The sequence below is a fragment of the Notamacropus eugenii genome, chromosome 4 (genome assembly GCF_028372415.1).
Source record: "Notamacropus eugenii isolate mMacEug1 chromosome 4, mMacEug1.pri_v2, whole genome shotgun sequence".
Taxonomy (NCBI): Eukaryota; Metazoa; Chordata; class Mammalia; order Diprotodontia; family Macropodidae; genus Notamacropus; species Notamacropus eugenii.
Genome location: NC_092875.1, coordinates 100,456,149 through 100,470,950, shown reverse-complemented (window position 1 = coordinate 100,470,950; position 14,802 = coordinate 100,456,149). Strand labels below are relative to the sequence as shown.

At 35.0% G+C, this 14,802-nt stretch overlaps 1 long non-coding RNA gene across 1 annotated transcript in view; it reads left to right on the top strand.

Annotated features, from left to right (window-relative positions):
- Positions 1-9,676, top strand: part of LOC140498204 (uncharacterized) — a 59,615-nt gene extending 49,939 nt beyond the window's left edge. The window contains exon 6 of the long non-coding RNA XR_011965022.1: positions 9,487-9,676. This is a non-coding gene — a long non-coding RNA (uncharacterized lncRNA). The remainder of the gene's footprint in view (positions 1-9,486) is intronic.
- The last annotated feature ends 5,126 nt before the right edge of the window (positions 9,677-14,802 follow it).

The following is a 14,802-nucleotide window of genomic DNA, read 5'->3' as shown; positions in this document are numbered from 1 at the left end:
CATGCTACTTTCGGTTGTCAACAATTTCTCTCATGGCTAGGACAAGGACTCACCTAAGTGAACTGCAAAGCATCATGAATCATGCTAAGGATTTCAACTCAGGAAACTTCAAATGAAATACTACTTTAGACTCTTTCTGGCAAGAAAGAACATTAATATTATCATATACAAATCACTGCATTTCTGAGGCTCAGTTTCTTTACCTATAAAGAAAGCCAGTATTTTGTCAAATATTTGGCAAACCATAAAATGAGTTATAAATGTCCACTGCTATCATTATAGCATAATACTATTTATTGTATTATAGTAAAGGAAGTTGAATACTTTCCCAGTGGACTCTACTGGATTGAACAATTAAATAGTTTTTCTTTATCTGTTAAAAATGTATCAATAAAATTTGCAGTAGACAAGAACTTGTAGGGTGTGGAGTGGGTAGTACGTTATTATGGACCAGGATTTTGCTGGGACTGTGGAGGTTTGAGTTGACCAAGTCTGAAATCCCCTCATACACACTCCTCACCACACCAACCAGATCTTTTGTATGCAAATAACTCATGAGGGCGTTTTGTCCTAAATCCGTCCCTAGGTGGAGTGATTTGTATTCAACTGTGGATTCTTTGGGAAAGGAAGATATAAAATTATCTCCAAGACCCTGGCAGGGAACTTTTGAGATTCCCAGACAACTTCTTTGTTCAAAGATTTTAATCTTTTGTCTGGGGGCTTTAACTTGATTTTATCTTCCTCTGGGGGGCAGCTAGGAGGCAGAATGGATAGAGCACTGAACGTGAAGCAAGAAGGCTCATCTTCGTGAGTTCAAATCTGAACTTAGACACTTACTAGCTATGTAACCATGGGCAAGTTATTTAATCCCTTTCTCCTTATTTCCTTATCTATAAAATGACTTGAAGAAGAAAATGGCAAACTACTTCAGTATCTTTGCCAAGAAAACTCCAAAATAAGGTTATGAAGAGTTGGACATGACTGAAACAAGTCAACAACATCTTCTTCTGGACTACTTTTAATATCCTTGAGAACCTGTTTTCCTTGGGAGTATATGAAGGGAGGAAAATAATAAGCATTATATAGTACTTACTATCTGCCAGGCACTGTACTAAAAATGTTTTACAAATATTGTCTCATTTGATCATCAAAACAACCTTCAAGTAAGTCCTGTTATTATCTCCAATTTACAGTTGAAGAAACTAAGACAAAAAGAGGTTGAAATGACTTAGCAAGAGTCTAACAACTATTAAGTATCTGAGGTCAGCTTTGAATTCAGATTTTCCTGACTCCAGGTGCAGCACTCTATGCAACCTAGAAGCCTGCATGAATATACTTGTATTCGTTAGTTTTTTTTTCACTTTGAACCCTGTAGCTCTGAGTGATCTGATACACTAGAGACAAAATTGGACCAAGATATATGTATTGTGAAATTCAGAATGGAAAATGTTCAAACTCTGCCTAAGATACAGAGAAGTCTTTTCATCACCTTGGGCATCAACAGCTACTCCAGATATCCTATTTACTGAAAACCTATCCACCCTGGGTCCCATTCACTTGGTAGCTAACTCTCAGATAAACTTAAAGCTAAACCTATACTTTTGCTCTCCTCATGTGTTAGAACAGATTTTCCCCCATATTTTTACTTGTTGAAACACTTCTCTTCCTTCAAGATCCGGCTACACCATTTTCTCTATGAAGCCTTTTCTGATCCTAGAATCTAAAAGATATCCTTTTGTCCTCATATATGTCAGGTGACTCACTCCAGTCATATACTAGATTCTACAACTTACTACATTTTATACATATTTTATCCCACCTTGTAAAATTATGGTAATTTTCAGGTAGGGATTCAGTTGTTTTTCATATTTGTATCCACAGGGCCCAATCCAGTGATTTTGCATTTAGTAGGTACTTAGTACGTACTTATTGAAGTGAAATTGAAACATCTAGTTATATAAAAGTTGTAGACTGAGAAAAACAATTACCAAAAGCAGTGTTCACTGTGTGTAGAACAAAAATGACTTGACTCTGAGAAGCTTTCCCGAAAGGAAGTTATGTGAACTTTAGTGCAGGGATTAGTGATATCTGTTTTGGCCTCTTAAAAACCTTGCAGCTTCTCTCCAGGTTTCTGACCCCTACAGGTTTCAGGCAGTCAGTTGAGTAACTCCGACTAGAGTGTCATATGAGATCTAGGTAAGAATGTGTGTCATCTCTTCCTAACTAAATATTTGAATTTGTCTTTGGGGGAATTCTTAACAGTGCCCTTTTCTTCATGTAGAGAACTCTTAGCAGATTCAGAAATGCAGTTAGCCTTTGGAGTGCCACAAAGACAGATCAAAAACTGCCTTTTCAATGGGAGCAGGAAAAGGAAATTGACATGACAGACCCTGAAAGGAGGAGTAGGCATTTGAACACTCAGAAAACCTTGACCTTTTTAAAACTCTTCATGTGCAGAGCACTTCACTTGACTTCGAGGGGAGCTATGTTCTGGAGATCTACTTCTGAGGGCTTGTTCTGACATTTTTGTATGATACTCAACAAGTCACCTCAATTTTCTATGACTCAGTTTCCTCCTAGGTAAAATGGAGGATAATTCCTACCCTCATAAGTTCTCATGGTTGCTACGAAGACACAAGAATATATTTATAGAATGACCATAGGATCATAACTGTAGAGCTGGAAACCATTATATCCACACACAATCCTCACCCCAAGTTTACAAATGAAGCAAATGAGGAACAGAGAGATTAAATTACTTCCCCAGGGTCACAAATCATGTCAATATCTATGGTAGAATTAAAATATATGTCTTTCTAATTTCAATTTCAATGCTCTATCTACTATTACACCTAACTATCTTTGTAAAATACACAAGGTTGTATGTTTTGTTATACATATATATGTATATATGTGTGTGTATGCACGTATATATGTATGTATAGTATTATTGTCATCTGAATCATCCTCAGCTTGATTAGCGTCAACATCACCATCACATTGTGGCATCCTTCCTTTGGGGGATTACATTACCTCCTAGAGTTTGAATTATCCCCTTACTGATTGCTTATGACAGATTCCCCCATAAGTCTTTGACATACAAACCAATAGAGAAAGCATAGAATAGAGGGTTTGGATATAAGAGGATAACCTTCCAGCTTGAATACCAACTAGAGAGCTAGATGTTATTCAATTCACTCTACTTCTCCAGGGTTTATTTTCTTTATAAAGTGGGGGTAACAATAGTTAAATGATCACCTTCAAGCAAAGTACAATTGGAAAGACTCAGTGAAATAAAGTAAGGATATGGGATTGAAATGGACTTCTGATTTCAGTATAGGGAAATCCCAGGTGAAAAATTTTTATAGCAATCTAGTTTAGCCTCTTTTCTTCAATTTATAGTCTTAGAGAGTTACCTAGAGCACAGAGAGATTAAGTGAAATGTTATATATGAAAACTAAGTGAGATGCTGCATGAAAAGTGTTTTTTTAGTCATAAATCATAATAAAAATCACATGAATTATCTCATTCTCTTGATGAAATTTATAGAAAGTTTATGCTAGGTCAAGTAACTAATCTGCTATTGTTCTTTTGAAAATATATGCATATGTGTTGTATGTATGTATATATACATATATATACACTATAGAGACATACACACCCACATCTATGTGTATATGCACGTATACACTGTCTATATATGTGCACACACATGTAAATGCATGCACATATGCACATTTGTATTACATACATGTGTGTGCATGCATGTATTCATACAGATATAGTGTGTATAGCTACACATGTATGTGTGTGTGTGTTCATCTTTCATTGCTGAAGAAGACCATGCCATTAGAGAAATGATGACATGACTTGCACTTGACTTTGTTTTGAGTGAGGGAGGCCTGTGCAGGTCACCAGCCTCACTTCTCCTCCAGAGTCATCTGAACCCAGTGACCAGACATTCATCAGGATGACTGGAGATGGCCCAGGATGAGGAAGCTGGGGTTAAGTGACTTGCCTAAGGTCACACAGCTAATGATTGTCAAGTGTCTGAGATGAGATTTGAACTCAGGTGCTCCTGACTCCTTCACTGGTGTTCTATCCACTCCACCATCTAGCTGCCCTACATGTGTATATATGTGTGTGCATATATATGCAATATATACATTTTCCATATAGATATCACATTTATAGCTGTTTTTATTATTAGGTCATTGGGACATCTTCAATTTTTATCTTGCGAGTGTTCATTCACCACCACTCCATGCCCTTTTACTTTATGTAAATCTTAGTGGACTTTCCTCCCAAGTTTCTTAAGTATCTCAGGGGTACTACTGTAACATTTAAGCTATACATCTGATATCTTTCATTATTGCTACATGAATGTCAAATGTGATGAAATTAATTTTTATCACTGTTAATAATAATAATAAGTAAATGACCTAGTCTCTTTCCTTTATTTAGGGAGATTGAGGTCATTCCTCTTGAAGGCCCTGAGCTCTCTTCCTTCATTCCTTGGATTTTCTCAGCATCATTAACCTCTCCACCCTCTTCCCCTCCAATCTACAATAGAGAGGGGAAAACATATATGGGCAGGCAGGTACACACACACACACGCAGCGATATATGCACCTCCTTATCATTTATTCAGCTACTATCTGAATTCATCCCCTTCCTCCCTCTGCTACTTAACAGATAGAGGAAAAAGTATATCCAATGCCTTTACCTTCTTACTACTCTTTCTTTAAAACTTTCAGTTACTGGTCCATCTCCGTCTCTCCATTTAGAGATTGCTTTTTCAAAGGTTACCAATGACCTCTTACTTACTAAACGCTAAGAATTTTTTTCAATCCTTACTTTCCCTGTCCCTCTTTATAATACCTTATATGTTGAGCCTTCTTCTCATGGTTATTACTCTAGTCTCTTGGTTTTAGAGAACTTCCAAACTCCTCTTCTTTATCTATTCCTTCACTGACTTCTCATACCTTTTCCAACTTTCTGTTCTGGCTATTTATTCCCTAAAGGTCTGTCTTTGATATTCTTATCTCATCTTTTTGCACTCCTCACACTCAACAATCTCATTGATTTTTCAAGTTTCACCTGCCATCTATATAGATGATGCTCAAATGCATGCCTCCAGTCTGGCTATCTCTTCTGAGCTCTAAACTCATATCTGGAGCTTCCTTAAGCACATCCCCAAATGGTTGTTCCACTGCCATGACAAACTTAATATGTCTAAAGTTGAGCTCTTTTTATTTTCCCCTCCAATCATCTAGAAACCTTCTGACCTGTCACTTTGCCTTTAAACCGGTTTCCATATCTATAATTTAGGAACTAGGTTTGACTTATCTTTCCTTTGCCTCTCATATTTAATCAGTTACAATGTCCTTTTGATTACAGCTGCCAAATAGCTCTTGAATCTGCCCCCTCTTTACTACTCCCACAGGCATCACTAGATCTTCATCACTACCCCTTAGGCATACTCCAGTTCTTAACTTTCAGGTTCCCATGCTCTTTCCTTCTAACCCACCTTTTATAATCTACAAGATTTTCCCCCATGGATCAGATCATGCAAATCCTCTATTCCAAAATTTCTGGTAAATTCCTATTGCCTCCACAATACAGTTCAAAGTCTTCTGTTTGACTATCACAACCTCCAAAATCTAGGATTAGCCTACTTTTCCAGTCTTATCTCATATAACAGTCTTGATGCCCTCATTGAGCACTCCCAAAAAACTCAGTGACCTCCTTGACTTCCATAATAGTTCTTATGTCTTCATGCTTCCCAGCCTGTATTCAATATTTCTCTCTTCTCTTCACTAGCTAAGTATCACTATTTATCTTTTAGAGACTAAAGGAAATGCCCCCTCCTCTATGAAGCTTGCCTTGATCTTCCAAAATAACAATCTCTCCCTTTTATAATTCAAAAGAAATTAATTTTGTAAATCCTAACATACTTCTCTTATATCATTGCATATTAGATCTTTCTTTCTTTTTGAGTGTCTCATTTACCTGTTAAAGGATAAACTCTTCGACAGCATTTTATCCACATTTTCATCTGCCCTATGGACTTGTCCAATATGCTACCTAAAGAGGTCTTAATAATACTATTTTGCATTGTATTACATTGGAAGTATCTAATTAACACAGTTCTGGTCTCTTGAATATAATAAAAATTGATATTTTACAGCACTTTAAGATTTCTGAAACATCTACTACATTATACCATTTGAACCTCACAACAACCTTTGGAGGTGGATGGTACCCACATGTATTATTATCGTTCTTATTTTAAGGATGAGAGTAATGATGCTCAGAAATGATAAATGCCATGTTCAGCATCACACAATTAGATATCAGAGGCAGGATTTGGACCTGACTCTTACTGATTCCAAATCTGCCACCTTTTCCATGGCACTATACTTTGTCATTCACTGAGCATCTGTATGTCCCACCAGAAGAGAATAAATCTAAATCAAATACCATTTTCTACCAACTTGAAGTGTTGCTGAACAAATCCTAGCTGGACTGATCTTAAGAGCAATGTTCTAAAAATAACCAAAAATAGGCAGGCAGCTGAGGGCATTTCCCCAACTTCCCACCACTTATGAAATATGTAATAACTATCCTTCATTATTTTTTTAAAGACATGCATTTTTTAGATGCAGTGGCATTGTATAGGTATTGCAGTTGTGATGCCTATATGGGTTGTGCCTGTGGAATGCCTACACGAATAATTATACCTTTCATTTATATGAGATAAAACACTTTACATGTATTCCCTAACTTGGTCCCACACAAAAACTCATAGAAAGATATACATGAAACTATTATCATCTCCATTTTAGAAAGATAGAATAAGCAACAGGACTTATTCTGCTAGGAATCAGGAGACTTTCATTCCATTCTAGAACAATCTCAGAAAGACCTTGGATAAATCCTCTTACCTTACTGAACTCTATTTTCCCCTTCTGAAAATGGGAATAATAATAAACTTTACAATTGTTCAGAAGAAAGAATATTATAACCATTAAAACCTTATATACAACGAACTATTATTATTATTTTTGTGGCTGTATTTAAGTCATAGTATCAAAGATCTTGAGCTGGAAGTCACCTCAGAGTCTAACAGATTGAATCCTCTAATTTTCCAGATAAGTAAACTACATTCTAGATAGGATAAGTTACAATCCTAAATTCTCACAGGTAATAAGGATAAGAAGCAAGATTAAAAATATTCTGATGCCTCATTTTGACAGGTCCTGAATTCTCCAAGGCTATCAGAGAATCCCAAAAGAGTGCAAACTGCGCAAGTTCCCTCCCTTCTTACCCTGTGTTTCGTTCGTTCCTTCGTTCCTTTGTTCCTTCCTTCCTTCCTTCCTTCCTTCCTTCCTTCCTTCCTTCCTTCCTTCCTTCCTTCCTTCCTTCTTGTTTTTCTTTCCTCCTTTGTTATCCCTCTTTCCCTCTGTCCTTTGGACCCTCCCTCTCTTTTTCTTTTCCTACTCCTCCTCCCCCTCTTTCTATTTGTCTCTATCTGCCTCTATCTCTCTAAGACTTTGTCTCTTTCTATCTCAGACTGACTGTCTATCTCTGCCTGTCTCTTTGTGTGTGTCTCTGTCCCTGTCTCTGTTCTTCTGTGTCCAGTACTCTCTGTCTCCCACTCACCACCTGAACCCTTTTTATTGATGGAAACTGCCAACTCATGTGCAGTTTACAGTGTTATAAAGTAGGAGGGGCACTGAGAGCTTGTCCATTCCCCTGTTTACATCACTAATGTGTAAGAAGTGGAACTTGAATATAAGTCTTTAAGCCTCAAATGCTATACCTCTATAAAGCAGACAATGCTTCTCCAACTTCTCCATATTTGGAGTGAGTGTGGTAGACTGGGAGTGCACTTTTCTCTGTTTTAGAGACTGTTAATAATAATGCTTTACATTTGTGTAATTTAATTCAATGAAGCATAAATGTGTTAAGTTCTCAGTGTGTGCAAGATGCTAAGGATAGGAAGACAAGACTCACCCAAGGAGCTTACTTTCTACTATAATATTTCTTTTGAAAATCCTATTGTGCTTCGTAAATTATTGAAACAATTTACCATGTAGCCAACATATAGAAATAATTTACTGAATGACTACTATATGGCATGTACTTTGTTAAATACTTTGAGATACACAAAGATATGGCAGTCATACTATCCTAAATAGCCTAGTGCCTTTTATGGAAAATGGCAGAAATGAAGTTTTAAAAGGGTTTTGGGAAGGTAAGTTTACTTCTGGTTGCAAGAATAAAGAAAAAAATTCAGGAATTATTTTTTCCTACTTAATACCCATAGAAAGCAAGAAAGAGATATCTACTTAATTCCCAAAGAACAATCAAAACACAGTTATATTTTCCCCATTAGGTGTGTAATCTTGTAGCCCTTGTGGTATGTTATAATATAAATTTGACCCAAGGTGAATATCGGTGTGAAAGGCCTACTCCAAGAAACAGTAGGATTAAAGGAGCTATCTTGGTATAAGGGAAAGAGCTGTAGAATCTTCCATTGACAGACCTGTAGCAGAGTCCCAACTATGGTACTTACTTAGTCATTTGACTCTGAATGGATCCTTTGATCTCAAGGCTTCCTCATGTGAAAAGTGGGTATGATAATATTTGTCATGTCTATGCTAAGAGAAGTTGGGTATAATTTTTTAATTATATGGATGGTGACACCTTAAATGGATGTTAGAACTAGGATAGAGTTTCAATAGGCTGATGTTACAACAGATAAAATTGAAGTAGAAGCCTAGTGACCAAAGGGCATCTACTTCTCACTTGTGTGTGTGGATATCTAATTTCTCCATGTTAGTTCCCTTGCTCCAAACCCTTCTCCTGCTGCAGATCTAGATTCTCTACTAGGCAAAGCCTTTACCCTTCTATAACTTCTTTCAATTTAAAATTGTCCTCAAAGGGACATTTAGAAAGTGGCAAATCTTAATTTATGTAGAACTTCACATACTTTATTTAAGCACAGAACAGCCAAACTCATCAAGTGGCACACCTAGAAGCAGGAAGACCTGAATTGCAATCCAGTCTTACATATGTACTGGCTATGTGACTGGAAAGACACTTAACCTTTGTCCTTCAGTTTTTTTCAACTACAAAAGGGAAAAATAACAACCTTCCCTCTTAGGATTTTTTGTGAGATTAAAATGGGGCAATATTTGTAGAGAACTTAGCATTTACTCCTTTTTTAAGCCATAACTCATTTTTAATCATAGCTGTCTTCAACATTTCTTATATGACTTTTTAAAAGTTTTATACATTTAAGTATTAAAATAGTGGCTGGTACATAGTAGACACTATATAAATGCTTATTCTCTTCCTCAGGTCTGTTTTTGTTGTTTGCTCTTGGTATTTTGCTTGTTAGTTTCCTTAATAGGAAGTTGCTTTTACAGACATGTCACTGAAGTAACTCTCTTTTCCCTCTCTCCATATCCTTTTCAGGTCCAAGTGGAAAGAAAAGAGTCATAGACAATTCTGAAAAGTTTTATTTTGCTTAAAGTTCTAAGTGGCCTTGAAGAGCAAAATTTGGAATGACAATCTTTATTCAGCCAACTGGAAAATAGTAACCAAAACCTTCTTGTCAGCTGATTGCTCCTCCTGGCTGATTTCTTTAAATAATTCCACCAATTGACTTTTGTTCTTCTGATATTTCTTTCTTTCCTATTATTCTTCCCTCTTTAGATTCAGTCTCCTATTTCCTGTCTTCTATACAAACTTCCATGGCTTAAATCAAAGCTGCATAGATTTCATTAACTAATTTTTCAAGAAAAAAAAGTAAGAACTCACCATTTTTACCTATGAAATCAATAGTCTTCTAAGTATAATTGAGATTTTAAATTTTTATAATTTCTCTTCATTTTTAAGTTTATACACTTGGGTATTAAAATAATTATATGCAAACGTACTGAGAGAACATAATGTTCTAGAACTCTAAATTCCTTGACATTATATAACACCTCACTTCTCATCACCAAAGCTCTATTTCTTCATACATACATTTTCTGGTTCTTAATAATATTTTTCTCTGCACATTTAAATGGATCAAACTTCATTTAAAATGAGGCATCACCTCATATCTTTACCAAGGTGATTTAAGCCTTTGTATTTATGACATAGCTCATTTTCTGTCCAAATTTGTTCAATTATCACTTGAAAATTGTTTATACATATATTTTAACAGATTTAATTAAACCAAAGTTTTTTTCCCACTGCTCTAGGACATCAAAATATTTAATTATATATTTGTCCATATATTACATTCTTTATCAATTGGTTTAACAATTTCCTTCACATAAATAACTTTTCTCAGACTTTTACAACACAAAACTGCTTTTTATAAAACAGGGATTTGAAGGGAGAGTAAATTACATGGATTATGGCAAGGAGTCATGGTAGAGAGGGTGTTCTAAATGTACAGAATGTTATGAATAGGTATCCAGAGGGAGGATAGTGAGGAGTTATCCAGAGCATGGGAAATTTGACTGAAGTGCAGAATACATAAAAAGAAGAGGTATGAGATATGACTAGAAAGGGACAGTGTTGATGCATTATAGAGTACTTTGAATAGTTGACTAAGAAGTGATGGCTTATATTTGATTAGAAAACATGAGTCATTGAAGCTTTTTACAAAGGGGAGGAAAATGGGGTATAATTCTGACTCTGTGACTTAGACTAATAATTGTGTGATTTTGCACAAGTCACTATATATAAATTTAAACATCTGTAAAGTGAAGGAATTGAAATACTAGATGATTTCAGATGTCCCTTCCACTTTAAATTCTATGATATCTTTGATCTCCCTGACTAAGGCTATGCCTAGGGAGATGCCTCTGATGTTTTCCTCAAGATGTATTGGAGAAAGAAGAGAAAAGATATATGGAGGTCATTTAGGAAAGTATTTCAAACAGTTCAGGTGACAACAAATTATTATCTGGACAAAGTTCTTTGTCAAAATCAGATTTTTAGGAAAGGATCTTTCTTGAGTCATTTACACGTTAGTGTGGATATAAGCAAATAGATTCCATGGACTTTGATACCTTCATTTCTTAGATTGTTATGGCAGACATTCCCAAGCATTCTCAGTTCATGAGACTCAGACTTAGTGTCTAATCAGTTTTCTCATAATACATTTGGAATCAAAAAATGAAACAAAATAAAATCCTTATTGTTTATTGAATATTATTAGTTCCAAACATATGAGTATTTATGTCCTAATAACTTAGTTTTCATTATATATTATATATAACATATATATAAATTGAAAGAAAATACATTTTATTTCATTTTTAAACAACTACAATCACTAAGGAGATATGTACACCTCTTGAACATCACACAACTTCTTCAAACTTGGAATTAGATTAGATAACATGACCCTCATTTCCTGTTTCACAGTGATTTTTGCAAAGTATTTGCCTTTTATCACAGCAACTGCTAAAAAAATAGCTTTGCAAAGACAGGATATTAGAAGAGAGAAATTTTGAATCTACTGGAGTAGACAAAAATACTAATAAAAAGTATATATCTCAGTCATTGAAGAATGTCATCAAAATGGATAGAGCACAAACTAAATGGCTTACTATCTTCAGCTAGTAAAAGATCTTCAGTAATACTGTGTTTCCCTCAAAAATTTAAAATATCCTATAGTACCTTGTGGCATTGACACACAAAGGTTGAGAACCATAGTCATAAAAAATGAAAGGCTCTGTCTTAACGGGAATTTAATTATCATACAGTAGGGTAGATTTGTTGGAGAGTGAATAGTGTCAAAGATAGGGGCCCTTTCTGGAATCCATCAATACACATCAAGTAGATTTGTAGTACACCACATATTCATAAGGATCATTCTGGGCAGCCTGCAAAGTTAAAGAACAATCCTACATAAAATTAAAAGGGATGATATTATGGAGGAGGTGGAGCTTTTATTCATTTAATATTTATTAAGCATCTACTTTATTCTAAATACTGTGCTAAATAATATGGAAAGATAAAAAGTTTTGATAAGATAGTCGCTGTCTTAAGGAAATTTCAGTATCTAGAAAGGGAATAAGACAAAAACACAGATAATATAAAATAATACATAGCTAAAACTTACAAAATAGGCGCTGCATGTTGTCTAAGGCCCAAGATCATTACCAACCTGACAGATCAGAGAAGTCTTCAAGAAGAGGGGAGCAAAGAAAAAAAATCTTTGGCGTGGTAGTGGAGCAGGGAAAGAACTTGTAATAAAGTTAGCTTCTTGGCTGTTCCATTGAAATTGACCTCATTCCTCTTGATGGCACAAAATAGACTCATCCTCCCTCTTTTCAGACCTGCCTGATATATCACTATACTATGACGCTAATATGCCTGGAGTCATTCTGAATCCTATCCACGCCCCAGGCAGACAAAACTCAGATGCTACTGAATGTGATCAGAGAGAACAGAAATAAAGGAAGCTCCAGGCAGTGGAATAAGTCTCAGGAGAGGGAGAAAGAAGTATTCCCTTCTTTGCTCTTCTTTGAAAGAGAATGGAGTAGCATAACAGATTGGGCACAGGAGACACAGCTCCTGAAGCAAAATGTTGTTCTATGACTACTATTACTATTAATAAAAATTCCGTAACAATAAAAATCCTATAATAATAATAATAGAAAAATAACATGCATTCACTTTTTAAAAAGGAATTCAAGATTCATTTATTTTCCCAATATACTTACGAGGTAGGAACAATAAGTATTATCATTATCACTTTACAGATGAAGAAAATAAAGACATTGAATGAGTTGTCTGAAATCATGCAATCAAGAAGAGCTAGAGTCATCAAAATAAACAGTAATTATTCTTAGCTAAAATTGCAAACATTTTATAGTACTCAGAAAATTTTCCTACCAATTATTTCATTTCTTCCTCTTTGCAACTCTGCAAGGTAACGTGTAAGAAGCAAATATAAGAAAATGAGGAAAGAACAACAAAATAAAACAAAATATATGGTTTTTGTGTGGTATTTGCTTTTTATCATGGCAACTGCCAGAATTCCAGTTAATGTGAGTTACAGGGAAATGGATGGTCAGGTTGAGGATTATATGAGACCAAGTACTGGGATTTCATCACAAGGCCAATGAGATGTGGGACAAGAATCTGATTCATGTAGGGTTTACTTGCAAGAAAGGAGGGAATCACAGATAGACAGAGACCACATCCACTTACTAGGACATTATGGCAAAAAAAAAAAACAAAACATCAAATATTTATTATGTATGCTATGTAGAATTTTATACTATTCACTAGAGGAGATTCAAAGTTTATATAAGATATGCTCCCTACTCTCCTGGAGCTTATAATCTAATGAAGAGATAAATTAAAATATAGGCACACATGAAGAATCTATAATTTCATTAAAAAGAATATTCCTTCCATTGATACCAGTTTCAATCTGTAAGTTATTAGAGATAGCTGTTGGTATGGTGGATAGAGTATTAGGCTTGGAGTCAAGATGGGTCTGTTTTCAAATCTGGCAACAGACACTAGCTGTGTGACCCTGAACAAGTCATTAGAGGGCTGACTGTCTCAGTTTTCTCAGCTGTAAAAAGAGGATAATACTAACACCAACTTCCCAGAGCAGTGAGAATCAAAGAAGATAATGTTTATAAAACGTCTAGTATGTTGTGGGTGCTGTATAAATGTTTATTCCCTTCCACATGGCTTAAAATGAATAGGAGATACTTGTTTTCTTTTTTGTTTCTCCTCTTTGTGTCATTTTTTCCTATTAGCAGATATCCTGACAATTTCTGGGGACAAAAACAATACAATTTCCTCATCTGATACTCAAGGTAGCACATCATTATCACTTATACTTTAATTGAAATTCATTCAGTTCACTTTACAGAGTTTATAATGAACTCATGTAGACTTTAAGAATCACAGGTCACGTCCGAGATCTAACAAAGTATCAAAGTATAGTATAAATAGTGGACAAAACTATATTTTAAAGAAAACAGAACAAAACCTGATAAAGACATAAAATGACCATGTTTATGCATAGAACCTTCAACTTAGCTTTTTGCATTCAATCAATAAACAAGTATCTATTAAATGATCACTACTGATTATTCATGTACAAATAACAAAATGATTATTCTTCATGAGTTTGAATTTGACTAGATCTTTATGCCACATGAAAAAAGTTAATATATAAACACATACATGCGTATGTGTACATGTATATCCAGGACATATTTATATGACATATTTATATAAACATATTTATATAAAGTCATTTGTAAAATTTTGCACAGAGAGTTGTCTGGTATCTTGAAAGATTAGGCTAAAACCATATACTATGAATTGTCAGAGACAACTATACATGTGTGTTTATATATACATGTATAAACACATATGTATACACAATACATAAATCATGCACATGTAAACAAAGACATGAATATTTCAGATAATATTAGAATTGTATATTATGTATACATGTGTGAATTTCTATATCTAGCTGTTGTCTATATGTTGGTATAGTGACAGAGAAAAGGGAATATTGAACTGGTCTCAGTCAGGATGACCTATGTTCAAATCCCATCTGTGCCTCATGCTAGCTTTGGTCCTGGACATGAAATACGACCTCTTAGTGTTTTGGGCAACTATCTATAATTATGAGCTAAGTAACTTCTATGAATCAGTATTGGTAAAAAATGTTTCATCATCATTCTATTGATGAAATCACAAACTGTCTAAAATATGTGTGTATTCACCTACAGCCAAGAATACCCC